The sequence below is a fragment of the Lissotriton helveticus genome, chromosome 6, assembly GCF_964261635.1.
Source record: "Lissotriton helveticus chromosome 6, aLisHel1.1, whole genome shotgun sequence".
In the NCBI taxonomy this organism is placed as follows: domain Eukaryota; kingdom Metazoa; phylum Chordata; class Amphibia; order Caudata; family Salamandridae; genus Lissotriton; species Lissotriton helveticus.
Window position 1 is genome coordinate 2,131,283,044 of NC_136067.1, and position 18,776 is coordinate 2,131,301,819.

Sequence of the window (18,776 nt, forward strand, 5' to 3'; positions counted from 1 at the left end):
GCATACCGTAGTGCCGGATGCGTCCCTCCTGGGATGGGGTGGCCACAAGGGAGAGGGGGAGATCAGAGGACTCTGGTCTCCGGCAGAGTCAAAGCTTCACATCAACCTGTTGGAGCTTCGGGCAATCCGTCTCGCACTGAAGGCATTCCTACTCTCTATCAGGGGGAGAGTAGTGCAGGTGTTCACAGACAACACCACCGCCATGTGGTGCTGGAACAAGCAAGGCGGGGTGGAGTCGTGGAGCCTATGTCAGGAGGCTCTGTGCCTCTGGACATGACTGGAACACCAGGGCATGTCTCTGGTGGTTCAACACCTGGCAGGTTCTCTGAACGCCAGGGCGGATGAACTCATCCGCAGGTGCGTGATGGATCACTAATGGCGTCTGCACTCGGAGGTGGCGCATGGTCTCTTTCAGCAGAGTGGAGAGCCTTGGTTGGATCTATTCGCCACGAAAGAGAACGTGCAATGTCATCTGTTCTGCGTGTTGGAATTTCCGACGCAGCACTTGCTTGGCGACGCTTTTCATTGCGAGTGGTGTTGCGGTCTGTTGTACGCCTTTCCGCCTATACCATGTCTGCCCAGAGTGCCGAAGAAGATCAGGCATGACCGGGCCCAAGTCATTCTTGTGGCTCCGGATTGGGCACGAAGAGTCTGGTATCCTGAGCTACTCAGTATGAGCACGGATCCTCTAATCAGACTGCCTCTTCGGAAGGATCTTCTGTCGCAGCAGCAGGGAATGGTCCTCCACCCGAACCTGTCCAGCCTCCACCTCTTTGCATGGAGATTGAGCGGCGGCAGTTGATTCCTTTTGACTTGCCTCCTGAAGTTTGCAATGTGATTCTGGCAGCCAGGCATCCCTCCACTAAGGTTGTTTACGCCTGTAGGTGGAACACATTTGTGGCATGGTGCACCGCAAAGGCTGTGGATCCCCTTTCTGCCCCTCTTTCAAATGTTCTTCTGTTCCTCCTCTCATTGGCCCGACAGGGCTCTCGTCTGGGCACTATAAAAGGTTACCTTTCTGCCATCTGCTTTTCTCAGACTACCTGATCAACCCTCTCTCTTCAAGTCCCCTGTTGTAAATAGGTTCTTAAAAGGCATTACACCTTTTCACTCCTATTCAGTTTGTGATACCACAGTGGGACTTGAATCTTGTGCTTACCTTTCTTATGTGTGCTCCCTTTGAGCCTCTACACAATTGCCCTCTTTCTCTTTTGACTCTGAAGACTGCATTCCTGGTTGCTATCACCTCCGCTGGGCATGTGAGTTAGCTCCGGGCTTTATCTAGTAAGCCTTCTATCATTTCAGTCCATACGGACAAGGTTGTTCTCAGGCCCCGGCCTTCCTTTTTAGCAAAAGTTGTCACCGCCTTCCATCTTGGCCAGTCCATCACCTTACCCACCTTTGCGCCTCCGCATCCTTCCAGAGAGGAAGAGTCTCCACCGTCTGGACCAAAAACGTGCACTCTCCTTCTATCTGGATCGCACCAAACAGTTCCGGGTGGATGACCAACTCTTTGTTGGCTACGTGGGCGCCAAGAAAGGTTGGGCGGTGCACAAGAGGACCATCTCCCGCTGGATTGTCTTGTGCATCAAGACTTGCTACTCTTTGGCTAATAAATGAGCTGCCGGTTGGGCTCATTCAAACAGAGCAACTGCAGCCACAACTGCACTGGGATGGGGTGTCTGCCTGCAAGACCTCTGTTGGGCAGCTACGTGGGCCTCGCTGCACACGTTCATCAATCATTATTGCTTGGACGGTCCAGTCCGGTAAGACTGCTTCTATGTGTTGGTCAGTGTAGCGGTGCCAGATAAATATTCTAACTCCAGAGGGTGCATTCAGGAGGAAAAGTATTGCTCAGAGTAGCTGTGCCATATAACTGCTCTAAGTCAAGAAGGTGTGATCAGTAGGGAAAGTGTTAGTCAGTGTAGCGGTGTCACTTTTCTTAAACCTTATGATGTTTTGAACAAAAAATGTTTTATACAATATACTGGTGCTAAAATAAGCAACTTCAACTGCATAAATGTCATTTTATATAAATTATTTCTATATTCTCATTACAAAACATCTTTTCTTTTCCCAGATTTCCAAGCCATGTCCAGTTCAAGGGAAGCAAAACATGTCACTTCAGCCAAAGGAAATAGATTACTAAATTTTGGAGGCTATATATAGTCTAAGGATAGACCTACTGAACCAAGGAGTCATTGGAGGTGTATTCAATATCATTCTTCTCATTGCATTTTTTGGAAATTTTGAGGAAGGAGCGAAGTTTCCAAGAAATGAGGGTTACACACTCTTTATCTGGACGTCTAAACCCACGCACCTGTAAAAAAATCAAAGGAAACGTCAGAGCGACTATTGGCACAAATTCAATAGTTTTCGTTGATGGTGGCTTCAGACTTCCTTGAAAATATTGCGCACATCCTACATTACTAATGCAACCCTTTTTCTTCTCGTTGTTTGCCTGTTTTTTTTCCCCAAAATTCTTTTTTTACATGTTTTTTAACTTTAATTTTACATGCAAATTTTTTTAAAAAAGACTTTTTTTATAAAAAAATCAAACACATTTTTTTAAATCTACCTCCTTTTTATATTCAAATGTTATATTTAACTTTTTGTCACTATATTCTCCAATCAACTTCTAAACCTGGTAAGATGTATTCTCAAATTATGAATCCTTTTTTTAACCATTTTTAATTTAAATTATGGATAATCCTTCTTATTCTAATAACTCTACAACTTTTTTATTTTTGAAACTCAACTATTTATGTCCAAAAATGTTTTAATGAATTTTATACATTTTCCACTTTTAATTGTGAATACTAGGTATATCTACTTCAACATACATAGGAATATTTATACATCCGTTTTTGTCACTTTTAAATATCCCTGTAAAACATAACTGTCTACCTCCCTCATCTGTCCCTACAATATATATAGCCTTTTTATGATATTATTATTTTATTGTTTAATCTTACCTTTGCGCAGATCATTCTTCCAGCTGGGCAATTATTTCACACTTACTGGATCCATTGAAGACACCATTCAACCAAACCTTCATCTTCTGTGAAAATATTCAGAATTGTTTAATTATTGCATTCTATTAAACTTTACATAACCATATATATTTTTAAAAATAGTATATTTAAAGCAATGAAAAAGTTTCATATTTGAAATCATTTATTGATAAATAAAACATAATTTGTCTTTTTGAAAATCTATTTTTACTTGATTTTGCAAATAAAGTTACTAATAAATTATTGAAAGTGTAATTGTGTATTATTATTTAATGATAAAGGGCTATATTTTAAAAAAATATATATTTTCTACAAATAAATCCTGAAACATTGGATATCATTTTGCTTTTCATCTCACTTCTTTTAAATTTTCTTTTTTCCTTCTTAACTCTTTACCCACCATTCTTCCTCATATTCTTCTCAATGCACTTACATTTTGCACCTAATACCAACTCTCTGCAACAGCATCTTTATTCCACCCCTGACAATAACTTTCCTCTTTTTCTTAATTAACATATTTTATCATTTATTTTCTCCCTTTATGCCACACTCCTATTCTTACTATTTATTTTGCAAACATCTACTAATTATTACAAATCCTCAAATACTGCTTTTTAATATATTCAGTAAATGAAATTATTACTAACTTTCCTTTCAAAATATTTTTCCTGCAATCGATCTCAACGAAGCTACGCTGCAATATTTAAAATTCACATACAATCCTTTTTAAATGAGTCATTCTTTATATTTTATTAAACTTACCTATTCAATGTAATTGCTGCATCCGATCCCCGCGACGCTGCAAATTAATCCTATTTTTAAAATCAAATTTTCATATTCGTCAAAAATAGTTGTAAACATAAAAAAGACAAAAAATGTACCTATCAAACTGCTTCACCCTTTCGAATTCTCTTCTGCCAATCCACATCTTTATTTACTCTCTCCGTCCATTTATTTTCTTTTTTTAACATTTGACATATTATTAAAACGTAATTTCGTTGGATTTGTGCCAAGACTTCAATCCGGGCTTTTTGGTAAGTTAATTCAGCAATTGCCTAACCTCCTTCATTTGGCTACACACGAGCACAACCTCTTTTTTTCATCATCTTTTAAAAATAGCAATGCGGAGTCTTGAATCCGAGCATTTTGGTAAGTTTCATTTTTAAACTATAAAAATGTCCTCCTTCATCTGGCTACACCCGAGCACAACATCTTTTTTAATCATCTTTAATGCGGAGTATTTGTATTGCAGAGTTAGTGTATTAGGAGTGAATGTATGAGCGGAATGAAAGACTTTGCGGAGTAAAAGTATGCGTGAAATAGGAAATGGTTATAAAAAATGCAAAGTAATGGCTATTCACCGTCAGTGCACAGGTGGAAATAAGAACCAACGGAGTTAACTGTGCACACATTACTCAAGTGGTATCACAACACCACCATTTGCCTAGACTCGGGCCACTGGCATTATGGGGAGGCAGCAGCAAGTTGCACAAACCTTGGTCCACACTTTGTCCTTTCGGCTATGACTCCAATGCTGGTTTTGGCTGCTACAACAAAGCCGTTATTTGTTTAAATCGCAGTGGACTGAATGGTTTGTTTTATTTTCTGTTGCCCAGAATAACTTGCAGAAACCATACACAGTTTTATATCTTTCTGTCATGGCAATCCACCTGTGTCGCACAAGGTGGAGGGGCCCTTATATTTTCCCCGCCTAGTTAGTTTCTGGGTACACACTTGTCAAATTGGTACCTGTTTTAACCCCACAAGGTGAGAAAGTCTAGTCTGGACTTCCGGAAGGGCGGCTATGGCCCGCCACTGCTATATTCAGCAGCAAGTTCTCCGGTGATCATTTGTCAGGGTGGTTGTTTCTGGTGCGGTCCCGCTTCGTCTGGAAAGCATCATCACCAGCACCCGTGTTACCGCCACCCCCGGAGGGGCTCTGCACCCAGCGCCTGCCAACTACTGAGGAGGGCTCATTCTGCACGCCGCATGGGACTACATTGTCCAGGAGCCCGTGCGTGATCCCACCTGTGTGGAGGCACGCCCACCCGCTCACCGGCGTTTACATCAGCAGCTGGCTTACGCAGCCCGGACGCAGCTTGTGGCCATCTGTGGCCGACAGCGGACGGAACAGGCCACACCTCCAATGCCCACCACGATCCCTCTATCCTAAGGTAACTGGGCGAGATACAGTTACCCAAAAGGTATAGAGCGTCCTGATACCCAGTTCCGTCCAGGGGCGTGGGACATAAGCTTTACTGTGACTGAGGATGGCTAAGCGGAAAACAATGGAAGGCGGGGCGCTATTGAGGTAGCTAAACGCCAGAAAAGGAGCAAAAAAAAAGAAAATAAAGGGAACTCCTAATCACGCTGCGATGAACTGCATTATGGACAATATTGACAATATTATTGATTGCCAGGAAATCCTATCTTATCTAGAGCCCCTAGAGGTTGTGGTGCCGGCTAAAGATTTAGGGTGCACTAAGCCCAATCCATCAGAGGTAGACGGCCCTACTATTACTATCCCTGAAATGTTCAGAGCCAGTGCTAAATCGAGTATGACTGCTTCAAAACAACAAGGGCAAAAAGGTTGCACAAAAGGGGAAAGGGTAAAGGCTCTCCCTACTGGTGAAAGCGAGGAAAATTCACTGGTTTTACCTGTGACCGATATTATTCCAATTCAATGCTCAAACAGGTACACGGTACCGCAGAGACCCAGCAGGAGATGGAAAAAGAAACACCCAGAAGTGGAAAGAACACCTCCCCTATAGTAGTTATTAGTGATGCTTATGGCCACATAACTCCAAGAGATAGCTTAGGAACTATTAGTGATTTAATTAATCTAGTCTCGCTACTTAGGGACGAGATTGAGGGTATGAAAATCTAATAATTAACTTAGCAGTAACTTCAAAAAATAATTTGGGTGACCCTAGGTTTCAACCAGGGGTTTCTCATAAGACAGCTACTGCATATCCAACCAAACTTTCTCAAGGTTCCCTCCCATTAGTAGGGAAAAGCGTGCCCACTAGTAGCAAAATATATAGGGCTGACCATGCAGAGGGGGGAGCGACAAGTGCATGCAGGACCCCTATTCCTACCACTAATCGGACAGATCGCTCCACGATTCAAACCAAGGCAGTACATAAGCCTAGACTAGCATCGAAAGGGCACAGAGGGGGCCCAATGGGGGGGGGGGGGGGGCAAGGATCGACAGGGCCCACATTATTACCAAAGGAGCCAAGAGTGTTGGCAGAGGCACAGCATCATGATTTCCCAATACATTTATCCAAAGGGCCGCCAAATTACAGCTCAGAGCCCACTAGGGTGCAAGCACATGTAAAGGGAAATTATGCCCCAAATACAATATTCATGACAAATGTGCCCAAGTGCAAAGAAAGATCTGATTGCCCAAGGGAAGGGGTAGACTAACAAGGCCATCCATTGGCTGCGGCACGTTAGAGGGGGCCGATTGGTTATTAGGGATGACATAGTTAAAGCTAGACGAATCAGTCATCCTGGGGTTACTCATGATGTTGAATTAACTTTGTCTTCCGATAACCTAGCTGAGAATCTGTTCATGCTACAACTCGGATCAAGCCCCCCTATACATTCGGGTATACAGCGGAGAAAGATGCTCCCCTTTCCATTCTCGCCCCCCTTAGTCAAGGACAACAGGCACGGGTCTAATAGATCTAGGCTCCACTCCATTGATTGACTACCTAAAGGGGGGGGACGGTTGATACGACCGAAGAACATCAGGGGCACCAAGACGGGGAGCACCAAGTAAACTGCAGTTTAGTAAAAGGGACTGGTTACGTGGGTTTGTCAGGATCGACCCCAGTAAAGGTTGTAGTGCCCAGTGACATTGGAGGGATGGGACCTGATGTCTTTAATCCAGGGGTAGCTGGAGGTCAGAATTCCCCAAGTGTTTATGGCCCTAGTGTCCAGACTCTAGCCCCACCAGCACTGTGGTGTGAATCTAGTAGGGCTGGGGGTAAAGTAGTATCCTGGAATACAGTGGGACTGGGCTCTAGAATGCATTCACCAGAATGGGTCTCCTTTATAAATGGTTTTGATGTTTGCATCTTCCAGGAGACGTGGTGGGCCTGCGAGCCCCTGCTCCTTTGGGTTTTTGAACTTTTTTGTGCCAGCGCTAAAGGGCCCCAAGGGCCGGCCGAAAGGGGGTTTAACCATCTGGGCCCGTCAGGCACTCTTTGATAGAGCAATAGAGCTACCTACTGGCAACGATGATATTCAGTTGATTAGGCTAAACATGGCCCAGGGGGATGCTCTAGATATCTACAATCTATATGCAAGAGGGTCGGTGGTGGGAAATCCCAGGTTCTGGCAGCCCTAGACCATCTGATTGGTGCTCAACCAAGTGAGAACAACATACTAATTGCAGGGGATCTGAATATGACCTTCGAGCCCCTCTCAGTAGGTGACTGGCACTCTGGGGAGGATGTGGACTCTGAGTGGGGGATCCCCAAACTGGACTTAAAACCGGTAGGCAGATGGACTGCAAGCATAATTCAGATGAACGCTATATGTAGCGAAAGGGGGCTTAGAGCACTGAATGGAAGAACCGCGAGTGACGGCCAGGGTAACAACACTTTTGACAACGGCCGCTCGCAAGGCAGGCTTGATTATGTTATCGGCTGCCTGGCAATTTGGCACTTGATGAGCGACATGAAGGGGGTTAATAGACAGGAGAGTGAATAACCCCCTGTGTATTACTCACCTCTTATGGGGGGGGGGGGATTTGGCGGGACAAGGAATTGTCGAAGAGGCGCTTGTAGAGATTGTTCCAACGAGTGGTCCCAAATCGTGACGAAGAGCGAGGGGCTAGAGAGCATTAGCGAAGACCTGGATAAAACCACCACCGCTATGGAAATCATGATGAGGATGGGATCTGAGAGTGGAAATGATCTGGAAAAAATTATTGATCTGCACTGTGATTTTTTTGAATCTATAAAGGAACATTTTTATAAGATAGTCCCCCATTCCTCAGGCAAGAATAATCGCCCAAAAATAAGGGGGTGGTATACTGAGGCTTGTAGGACGGCAAGATCTTTGGGGACAGCAATTAAAGTAGAGACCCAATTGTCATTAGGGAAGCAAGACAGAAGTACATATGGCCAAGAAGCAATGGGACGACCAGCGCTGGCAAGACCTTAAAGCTGCCAGCATTGCCAAGGACTCCAGATTATTCTGGAGTGTCATTAAATGGGGGACAGGAGGTCTCCCTGAACCACCGACTAACCATGTTTCGCAGAACAGTTGGTTAGAATTCTTTGGACCCCAATATTCATGCCGCCCTGAGGACAAGACTAGGGAAATTGTAGACACTGCTATATTTTGAGACCCTCCTTTCAATAATAGACGTAGCAGTAGCTCTGGACTCAGTCTCAAGGGGAAGGCTCCCGGACCTGATGGGGTCCCAGCTGATGTTTTTCTCTACGAGTAAAGGCGATGGGGCAGGTATATATTGGAGCTGGTTAATGCGGTGGCGTTAGGGGCACCAGTACCAAAATCTTGGTAAGGGGCTGTCATAATCCCTGTGTATAAGAAAGGAGACAAATCACTCCCAGGGAATTACAGGCCCATTAGCCTAATAGATACGGTACAAAAGGTGATAGGCAAAATGACCCTGGCGAAAATAATTGTCTGGGCAGAAGAAAATAATGTTTTGTCTTCCTACCAAGCAGGCTTTCGTAAGCTTACTAGCACCAAAGGTCAAATATTTAGAAGACAGTGCAGCTAGGGAAGGGTAGCCTTTACGCTGCCTTTATCGACCTTCAAGCGTCCTTTGACTTAGTTCCTCGGTCAAGGCTGTGGAAAGTGTTGGCCGAGATGGGTATGCCGCTGGAAATTCTGTCATTAGCAATGAGACTGCATGAGTCAAACTATTCAAAAATCCAGTGGGGGAGGCATGGGCAAGTCACCACCGAGTTTCCGGTAGAGCGGGGGGTACGCCAAGGCTGTGCCATGGCTCCCACGCTCTTCTCATTGTATATAAACGGTGTAGTGGAGCGTATGTTGTCTGAAGCTGTAGACGCTCCCACTTTGGATGGAGCAAAAACGCCAATTCTATTATTTGCAGATGATACGCTCATTATGTCCAAAACCCCTCGTGGACTACAGCGTGCCCTAAGGATTTTTGAGGGCTTTTGTGTTGATCGAGGGCTGGAAGTTAACATAACTGAAACAAAGCTTATGGTATTTAACCCACATGCCAGCTTCAAAGGGAATTTCTATATGGACGGCCAAAAGGTGGAGATGGTCTCAGATTTCGTATACCTGGGTATCCACATAGCGAAGGGCGTAAAGTGGGGGAAGCACACAGAAATGGCGGCCCTCAAACTCCATCAAAATGCAGGTGCTATAAGTGTTGAGCATAAAAAATCCTTGACTAAACCGATCCTGCCAGCACTTCAAGTGTATGAGGTTGAAGCACTCAGCTCGGCTCTTTATGGCGCCGAGCTTTGGGAATATGATAATTTAGCCTCGTTAACACTTGCTGAAAATAAATTTCTGCGCAATCTCACTTGCCTCCCTAAAAGCACACCCATGAAGCCTTTGCGATATGAACTAGGCAGGAAAGCCATATCAGATATGGCTAGATTACGACCCATTTTTATATTGGCGTCGTATTTGTGCCACTCCTGAACTTATCCACTACGGCTCGGGGTTTCTTGGATGTAGCAAAAACTGACACATTCCATACGATATGCTAGCTAAAGGAATTGTGTAGAGCACTGGAGAAAATGGATATGAAGGGGTTGTGGGAGAACTCAGAGCAAGCCCAGTTCCCGTCTAAAGATATTCTGAAAGTAACGTACTGGGAAATGGTAGCCCGCCGGAATTGGAATGATGCAGATCCCTCCTCCATGGAAGGCTGTTTCCTGGAAGTAAAAGTTTCCCCTTCCCTGGAGCCCTTTTGGGACATAATAACTAAGCCAGAGGACAGGAAACTTTATTTCCAGCTTAGAGTGGGGTCGCTCCCAATTAGATCGTTGACAGGAAGATGGGCAGAAGCTAATTCCAATGTTTGTCCGGCTTGTAATATCGAAGTTGAGTCTATTGCCCGTCTTCTTTTTGTATGTGGGGCCTATTCAATTCCCCGACGTGTTTGACTAAGGGCGGTTGTGTAAACAGCTTAGTACGAGAGAGAGCAAGGTGGCTTTAAGAATAATCTGCACCAGCACTTTGCCGGTTATTTCTGTAGCGGTTGCCAAATTCATGGTCTATCAGAAAGAAATTCCTATTGTAAATGTAGGTCGGTTGAGATCAAGCTAGGCATCTTCCCCCATAGCCAAGATGAATGTTTTGATCACCCATTTTGGGTATTTACTGGTTTTATAATTATAACTTTGTATGTCTTCTTATTACTGATTTTATTATTTGTGAAGCCATGACGCTTTATTCTTTTAAAAACTTTTTTGTGTAATTACTTCTTTTTTCTCTGTCAAACGATTTTATTATGGATCAAAGTGGTTTTTAAATGTATTATGCTTTTATGAGGTTTTACCTCAAATAAAGCAAATTTGACTGACTGATTCTGGTGCGCGGCACCGTCCCTCAATTGTCTCTCTGTAGCACTGTGTGTCTTAGAGAGAGGACCACCACAAGAGGCACGGAGTAAGTCAAGATCATTAGTGACTTGCCTTTGGATTTAACGGTTTGTAATTCCTGGTGCCCAGAATAATTTGGACACTTATTGGCACGTTTTCGCCCAAGTTTTGTGGTGTCTTAGCAGGAGGGCCTGCGATTGTTTTGGCTGGGTCTGTAGGGTCCAGATGTGGGCAGGTAATAACAGTCTAAATGAACTGCAGGGGTTCCCACGCAAGGGAGGGCCCTTGGCTAGGTGCCGTAGTAATCGTTCAGCCTGAGACCGTATTTATTTAGTGGTTGTTGAGGTTCTAAGGTGGAGAGATCTTAGGCAGTATTTACATGCCGGGAAGTACATTGCGAAAATTGTGATGTCAGTGTCCCAAGTTGCACAATCTTGATATATACGGTTGGATAAGGTGCTTGTGTATAGCCGCTTTGGGTCCAACGAGTGCCCAATCGGAGCGACTGGTCAAGAGACAGACATGAGTAGTCTCTGCACGGGGTACTAGAAGGGAGATCGTCTAAGCAGGTCCCAAACTAACCTCAAACGCATGATGGAGACATTTGGTGACTGTAGAGGAAGCCTTGTGTTATAGGGAGGGGATGCCAAGGGAGATAGGCAGGTGATTTCCACAGGGGCTTAGCGAAGCTTGCGGCCAGGCATGGGCTTCTACAACTAATGTGTTACGGTTCGGGTCCCAGTGGATCCACTAAAGGACTACAGCGAATCATGTGACACACAATCTCGTGGTCCGACACCATTACTGGTGTAAGTATCAAGGGTCACAGGTGGATAACAGGGACCGGGCATCTGTGACCGGTTGAAGGTTTGGCAAGCAGGGTAGGTTGCATAAGTTGTCATTTCAAGAAAGGGTGCAGTGTCTAATGTCAGGACACCATACTCGTATTACCTCAAACTTATTGCAACACTATAGTGTAGTTCCTATATTCCCAATAGGCTCTGCGCATTGGAATATTATATTCAGCAGTTTAGACGTAGGACTGAGGTCGACTAGGTCTCTACTGACTATATTAGACTTAATTAGTTTTGGCAGCTAGCTCAGAGGTCACTAGAAACTTTCTCGAATAAACGAGGAGGAGTTTAACCTCCCAGGATAGACAAGAAGGGATTAGCTTCTGACAACCATAGAACATGACAACTTTGCTCCCTCAGAATAAAGAGTGTATCTCTAGAGTCGTGTGAAAACAATAGACAGCTATTTCACGCAGTCAATCGTGCGTACTTAGTTTCACCAGAGTGCAGAGAAATAGAGATAAAAGGTGTTATTTATTGAGCAGTCTTCTTTCTCATGCAAGAGAAATGAATTGCCACAATTGCAATACTTGTCATGAATTAAAGTGCGTACAGTAAAAGGAGTATTATAAAACTGTAAAAGCATGGATATGGTTTCTTAGCCATATGATACTTTAAAATAGATAAAATAAATACATACGTAAAAACATTGACTAACGTACTCAACTGGTGCTTCTAAGATACGCCTACCCCGGTGTACTTGACCTAAGCCTAATACGTGGGAAGGAGTAAGTAAGTTGCAGTTTAAGTTAAGTTGGTTTTTGCCAAGAATCTGAATCAAGAATTCTCTTAAGGGTTTAGTCAGCTCCGTACCTTGGTAATAGAATGTAGGAGGTCTTGTATCTCTTTCTCAGGACTCGATCTCCCAGCAACCCGCACGGGTGACTGGAAACACCGGAGCTGGATTTTCTCGGCTGGAGAAAAAGACAGCGTCTTTCTCAGTGCGTCAAAAGGGAGGGGCGGCTTCCTTCGGCTCCTCGCATCAGCTGGGCTCCGGGCAAGTAGATAGCCGCTCTGCTCCAAACCACTGTGTGTTTGCTTAAGGCAACGTTGGTATATTTATACCTGAAAGGTGCCGGGTTTGACGTAAGGTTGGACATAAGGACGTCACTAAGAACTAACAGCTCTTTCTGGACTCCAGGAGTTCTTGTGCAAATCAAAACAAGAGCAGGGGGATTTCCCGGGCTGCTGGAGGCTTGGTTTGTTTAAAGAACGCGTTGTACTTTCTAGGAGTCTAGGGACGCGCCTGAGGATACATGTGTGTGCGCGGCTGAGGATGCACGTGTGCGCGGCTGAGGATGCACGTGTGCGTGGCTGAGGATGCACGTGTGCGCGGCTGAGGATGCACGTGTGCGCGGCTGAGGATGCACGTGTGTGCGGCTGAGGATGCACGTGTGTGCGGCTGAGGATGCACGTGTGTGCGGCTGAGGATGCACGTGTGTGCGGCTGAGGATGCACGTGTGTGCGGCTGAGGATACACGTGTGTGCGGCTGAGGATACACGTGTGTGCGGCTGAGGATACACGTGTGTGCGGCTGAGGATACACGTGTGTGCGGCTGAGGATACACAAGTGTGCGGCTGAGGATACACAAGTGTGCGGCTGAGGATACACAAGTGTGCGGCTGAGGATACACCAGTGTGCGGCTGAGGATACACCAGTGTGCGGCTGAGGATACACCAGTGTGCGGCTGAGGATACACAAGTGTGCGGCTGAGGATACACAAGTGTGCGGCTGAGGATACACCAGTGTGCGGCTGAGGATACACCAGTGTGCGGCTGAGGATACACAAGTGTGCGGCTGAGGATACACAAGTGTGCGGCTGAGGATACACAAGTGTGCGGCTGAGGATACACCAGTGTGCGGCTGAGGATACACCAGTGTGCGGCTGAGGATACACGTGTGTGCGGCTGAGAATACACGTGTGTGCGGCTGAGGATACACAAGTGTGCGGCTGAGGATACACAAGTGTGCGGCTGAGGATACACAAGTGTGCGGCTGAGGATACACCAGTGTGCGGCTGAGGATACACCAGTGTGCGGCTGAGGATACACCAGTGTGCGGCTGAGGATACACAAGTGTGCGGCTGAGGATACACAAGTGTGCGGCTGAGGATACACCAGTGTGCGGCTGAGGATACACAAGTGTGCGGCTGAGGATACACAAGTGTGCGGCTGAGGATACACCAGTGTGCGGCTGAGGATACACCAGTGTGCGGCTGAGGATACACCAGTGTGCGGCTGAGGATACACCAGTGTGCGGCTGAGGATACACCAGTGTGCGGCTGAGGATACACAAGTGTGCGGCTGAGGATACACAAGTGTGCGGCTGAGGATACACATGTGTGCGGCTGTGACAGTCTCTGCCACCACAGTCAGTGGCTCCATCTGTGGCACTGAAAAGAGGCAGAAGGAAAGACTGAACTTGATTTCTAATCACCACACAGCTGGCAACAGAGATGCCCTTGGTGTATTAGGATGATGACGTGAGCACGTGTGTGATCAGGTTGTGTCATGGAGGAGGAGACCCTTCTGATGGGAGTGGCAGCAGTGAGGGATCACATGTGGGTAAGGGAGGCGTGCCATCTTTGCTTCGGATTGAGGAAACGGAGCAGACTCCTTGTACTTACTGCTACGTGGGTACAGTTTCTCGCCTCCTTTTTGTAAGTCATGAAGCCGCCGCTACCTACAACGGCGAGCAGCAATGGAGGAAGGGGAGCTCTGGATTGGTGACGCTTGGTTTGGCATTGGAGCCAGTATCCCTGTGCTACTTTGGAAATCACCCACGAGTCTGCGGTTCTGTTGTCCCACTGAGGAGGATACAACTTCAGTCTCCTGTGACGGGGTCTTGTAATCAGGAGGCAGGAAAAAGAAGACCCTGATTCGTTGCAGAAGTGCCTCTTCTTGGCGCCTATGTGTCTGACCAGTGACACAAGGCAACAGCGCCAGTCTTATCCCGAGCACTCCACTCATCCACCAAAGAGTGTTTGATAACAACAAGTACGACACAATGGATTCCAATAACATAGTACACAAAGAAATTAAAAAAATATATAGAGAGATGAATGATGTTCAATATATAGAACAGAACGCAGACCACACGATCACGTACTGTTCAAAAATGAATGTCCAGAGTAAAACAATAGTTACACATTTTAGGGCAACATGTGAATAATTCAGACCATGAAAGACACAATAGGCCACACTTGATGGTTTCTTATATGCTGCTCAAGTAGCTCATACAGCCAACATCTGTTTCTTCTAAAGAGGCTTCCTCAGGCCTTGTAGTAGTGATTTTTATGGAAACCAACAAAACCTGGCAGAAAAGTAACCGAAGTGCAACAAAACTGCACACATTCTTAATGTATATGAAGATCCTTCATTTTAAAATACGATGTCCAAGAAAATCATGTTCAAACCTTTTCTATCTAGGGGTTATTGCACCGCCATACACAGGTGCAGGGGCAACAACCGGACGTGCTACCGTTCAATTGGCACCGAAACACCCCCACACTGGGCGACGGCAAGTTCCTGCGGCGGGTCGAGACCACACTGTTGGGGGGAGAATTGGCCAATTGAAGGCGGCATTGGCAGTCCTCACCACATCTGGACAGCGAAAGTAGGGGCATATTATCAAGGGGGTTTATTTCCGCTTTTTTGGCTTTAAAAGCCAGGAAAGCGGAGATAAAATTATCTCCCTATTACCAAGCTGTCGCTAACACTAGTTAGTGACAGCTAATAGGAGATAGCGACCATCTTGGGCCCCGCTTTGCATGTCAGTGAAATTTATCACTAATGACATGCAAAGTGGGCGTGCCAAGATGTTAGCGACTGGAAACTGTCGCTAACATCGCTATCTCCTATTACCAACTTTTGGAGATATTCGCGCTAAGCGCGAATATCTCCAAAAGCTAAAACCTGCCCTGAGCAGTTCTTAGCCATGTTATCCAATGGGAGGTGGATAACATGGCTAAGAGCATTAGCTCGATAATGCATGAATATCGCTGACTTTTCAGCGATATTCATGCAGTGCGGCCTTTTTTTATCGCATTTGCGATAAACCTTGGTAATACCAAGGTTTATTTGCGATAAAAATCGCCGCAGCTCAGCGGTAAAATTTTGTCTCTAACCAAGCAATAGCGATAATTATCGCTATTGCTTGGTAATATGCCCCGTAATTCTTTGAACAGAAAGACATAATATTCTGAGCCCAACACTAGGGGGCAGAAGTGTGCAGAGCAAGTCATCACCATAAAGCAGCACATGCTGCAAACCTGCTCTTACTTACAATCCATGTGTTCTGCCTGTCAAGCTCTTTGGACAGGCAGACATGAGTGCACTGTTATTGTAAAGCACTGCATGGCATAGCTTCTCTCGAGTGAGGTCATCACATGTTGCAATCACTGTACGAATGTCGAACTTTAACAGATATCCAAAAAGGTTGTTGAAATGCACATTGGGTCACACTGGGTTAAAGGAGGGGCAGCTGCTAGGATTTAAAGAGACACCGGCCGACCCATGTTTCAAAGCCTGAGGCCATGAAGATGACTGCGACCCAGGAGGGTGCAGCAGTCACAGGCCGACCCATGGTTCAAAGCCTGAGACCATAAAGATGACTGCAACCCAGGAGGGTGCACCAGTCACAGGCCGACCCACGGTTCAAAACCTGAGACCATAAAGATGACTGCAACCCAGGAGGGTGCAGCAGTCACAGGCCGACCCATGGTTCAAAGCCTGAGGCCATAAAGATGACTGCAAACCAGGAGGGTGCACCAGTCACAGGCCCCCCATGGTTCAAAGCCTGAGACCATAAAGATGACTGCCCCCCAGGAGGGTGCAGCAGTCGCAGGCCGACCCATGGTTCAAAGCCTGAGACCATAAAGATGACTGCAACCCAGGAGGATGCACCAGTCACAGGCCGACACATGGTTCAAAGCCTGAGACCATAAAGATGACTGCAGCCCAGGAGGGTGCAGCAGTCACAGGCCGGCCCATGGTTCAAAGCCTGAGACCATAAAGATGACTGCAACCCAGGAGGGTGCAGCAGTCACAGGCCGGCCCATGGTTCAAAGCCTGAGACCATAAACATGACTGCAACCCAGAAGGGTGCAGCAGTCACAGGCCGACCCATGGTTCAAAGCCTGAGACCATAAAGATGACTGCAACCCAGGAGGGTGCAGCAGTCACAGGCCGACCCATGGTTCAAAGCCTGAGACCATAAACATGACTGCAACCCAGAAGGGTGCAGCAGTCACAGGCCGACCCATGGTCCAAAGCCTGAGACCATAAAGATGACTGCAACCCAGGAGGATGCACCAGTCACAGGCCGACCCGTGGTTCAAAGCCTGAGACCATAAAGATGACTGCAGCCCAGGAGGGTGCACCAGTCACAGGCCGACCCATGGTTCAAAGCCTGAGACCATAAAGATGACTGCAACCCAGGGGGGTGCACCAGTCACAGGCCGACCCATGGTTCAAAGCCTGAGGCCATAAAGATGACTGCAAACCAGGAGGGTGCACCAGTCACAGGCCGACCCATGGTTCAAAGCCTGAGACCATAAAGATGACTGCCCCCCAGGAGGGTGCACCAGTCACAGGCCGACCCATGGTTCAAAGCCTGAGACCATAAAGATGACTGCAACCCAGGAGGATGCACCAGTCACAGGCCGGCCCATGGTTCAAAGCCTGAGGCCATAAAGATGACTGCAACCCAGGAGGGTGCACCAGTCACAGGCCGACCCGTGGTTCAAAGCCTGAGACCATAAAGATGACTGCAGCCCAGGAGGGTGCAGCAGTCACAGGCCGGCCCATGGTTCAAAGCCTGAGACCATAAAGATGACTGCAACCCAGGAGGGTGCAGCAGTCACAGGCCGGCCCATGGTTCAAAGCCTGAGACCATAAAGATGACGGCAACCCAGGAGGGTGCAGCAGTCACAGGCCGACCCATGGTTCAAAGCCTGAGACCATAAAGATGACTGCAACCCAGGAGGGTGCACCAGTCACAGGCCGACCCATGGTTCAAAGCCTGAGACGATAAAGATAACTGCAACCCAGGAGGGTGCACCAGTCACAGGCCGACCCACGGTTCAAAGCCTGAGACCATAAAGATGACTGCAACCCAGGAGGGTGCAGCAGTCACAGGCCGACCCATGGTTCAAAGCCTGAGACCATAAAGATGACTGCAGCCCAGGAGGGTGCACCAGTCACAGGCCGACCCGTGGTTCAAAGCCTGAGACCATAAAGATGACTGCAACCGAGGAGGGTGCACCAGTCACAGGCCGACCCATGGTTCAAAGCCTGAGACCATAAAGATGACTGCAACCCAGGGGGGTGCACCAGTCACAGGCCGACCCATGGTTCAAAGCCTGAGACCATAAAGATGACTGCAACCCAGGGGGGTGCACCAGTCACAGGCCGACCCATGGTTCAAAGCCTGAGACCATAAAGATGACTGCAGCCCAGGAGGGTGCACCAGTCACAGGCCGACCCGTGGTTCAAAGCCTGAGACCATAAAGATGACTGCAACCCAGGGGGGTGCACCAGTCACAGGCCGACCCATGGTTCAAAGCCTGAGACCATAAAGATGACTGCAGCCCAGGAGGGTGCACCAGTCACAGGCCGACCCGTGGTTCAAAGCCTGAGACCATAAAGATGACTGCAACCCAGGAGGGTGCAGCAGTCACAGGCCGACCCATGGTTCAAAGCCTGAGACCATAAAGATGACTGCAACCCAGGGGGGTGCACCAGTCACAGGCCGACCCATGGTTCAAAGCCTGAGACCATAAAGATGACTGCGACCCAGGAGGGTGCACCAGTCACAGGCCGACCCATGGTTCAAAGCCTGAGGCCATAAAGATGACTGCAACCCAGGAGGTATAGGGAAGATAACAAGAAAAAGCAACTGACCATTGATAATAATCCACTCCCCTTAGGCACGTTTCCATGCAGCAACTGTTCAAACTGTGTGAATATTATCAAAGGTGACTGCGTGGAACACAAAAAAACAAAACATAGAATTAAATCGTTCATAAACTGTAGGTCCAAAAACATGGTGTATTTAATAAAATGCCCATGCGATTACATATATATATAGGCGAAACATCTCGCGAAATAAGATTAAGAATCAATGCGCATAAATCGGCCATTCGCTGTCACAAAGTAGGCGCTCCTCTTTCGGATCACTGGAAAACAGCAGGACATAGTACTGACGATTTACGCTGGTGTGGTCTAGAATTAACAACCCAAAATAGCAGAGGAGGTTACACGGATATGAAACGGAAAAAACGTGAACAATTCTTCATGTCCAGTTTTAATTCAGTGAAAGATGGACTGAATAC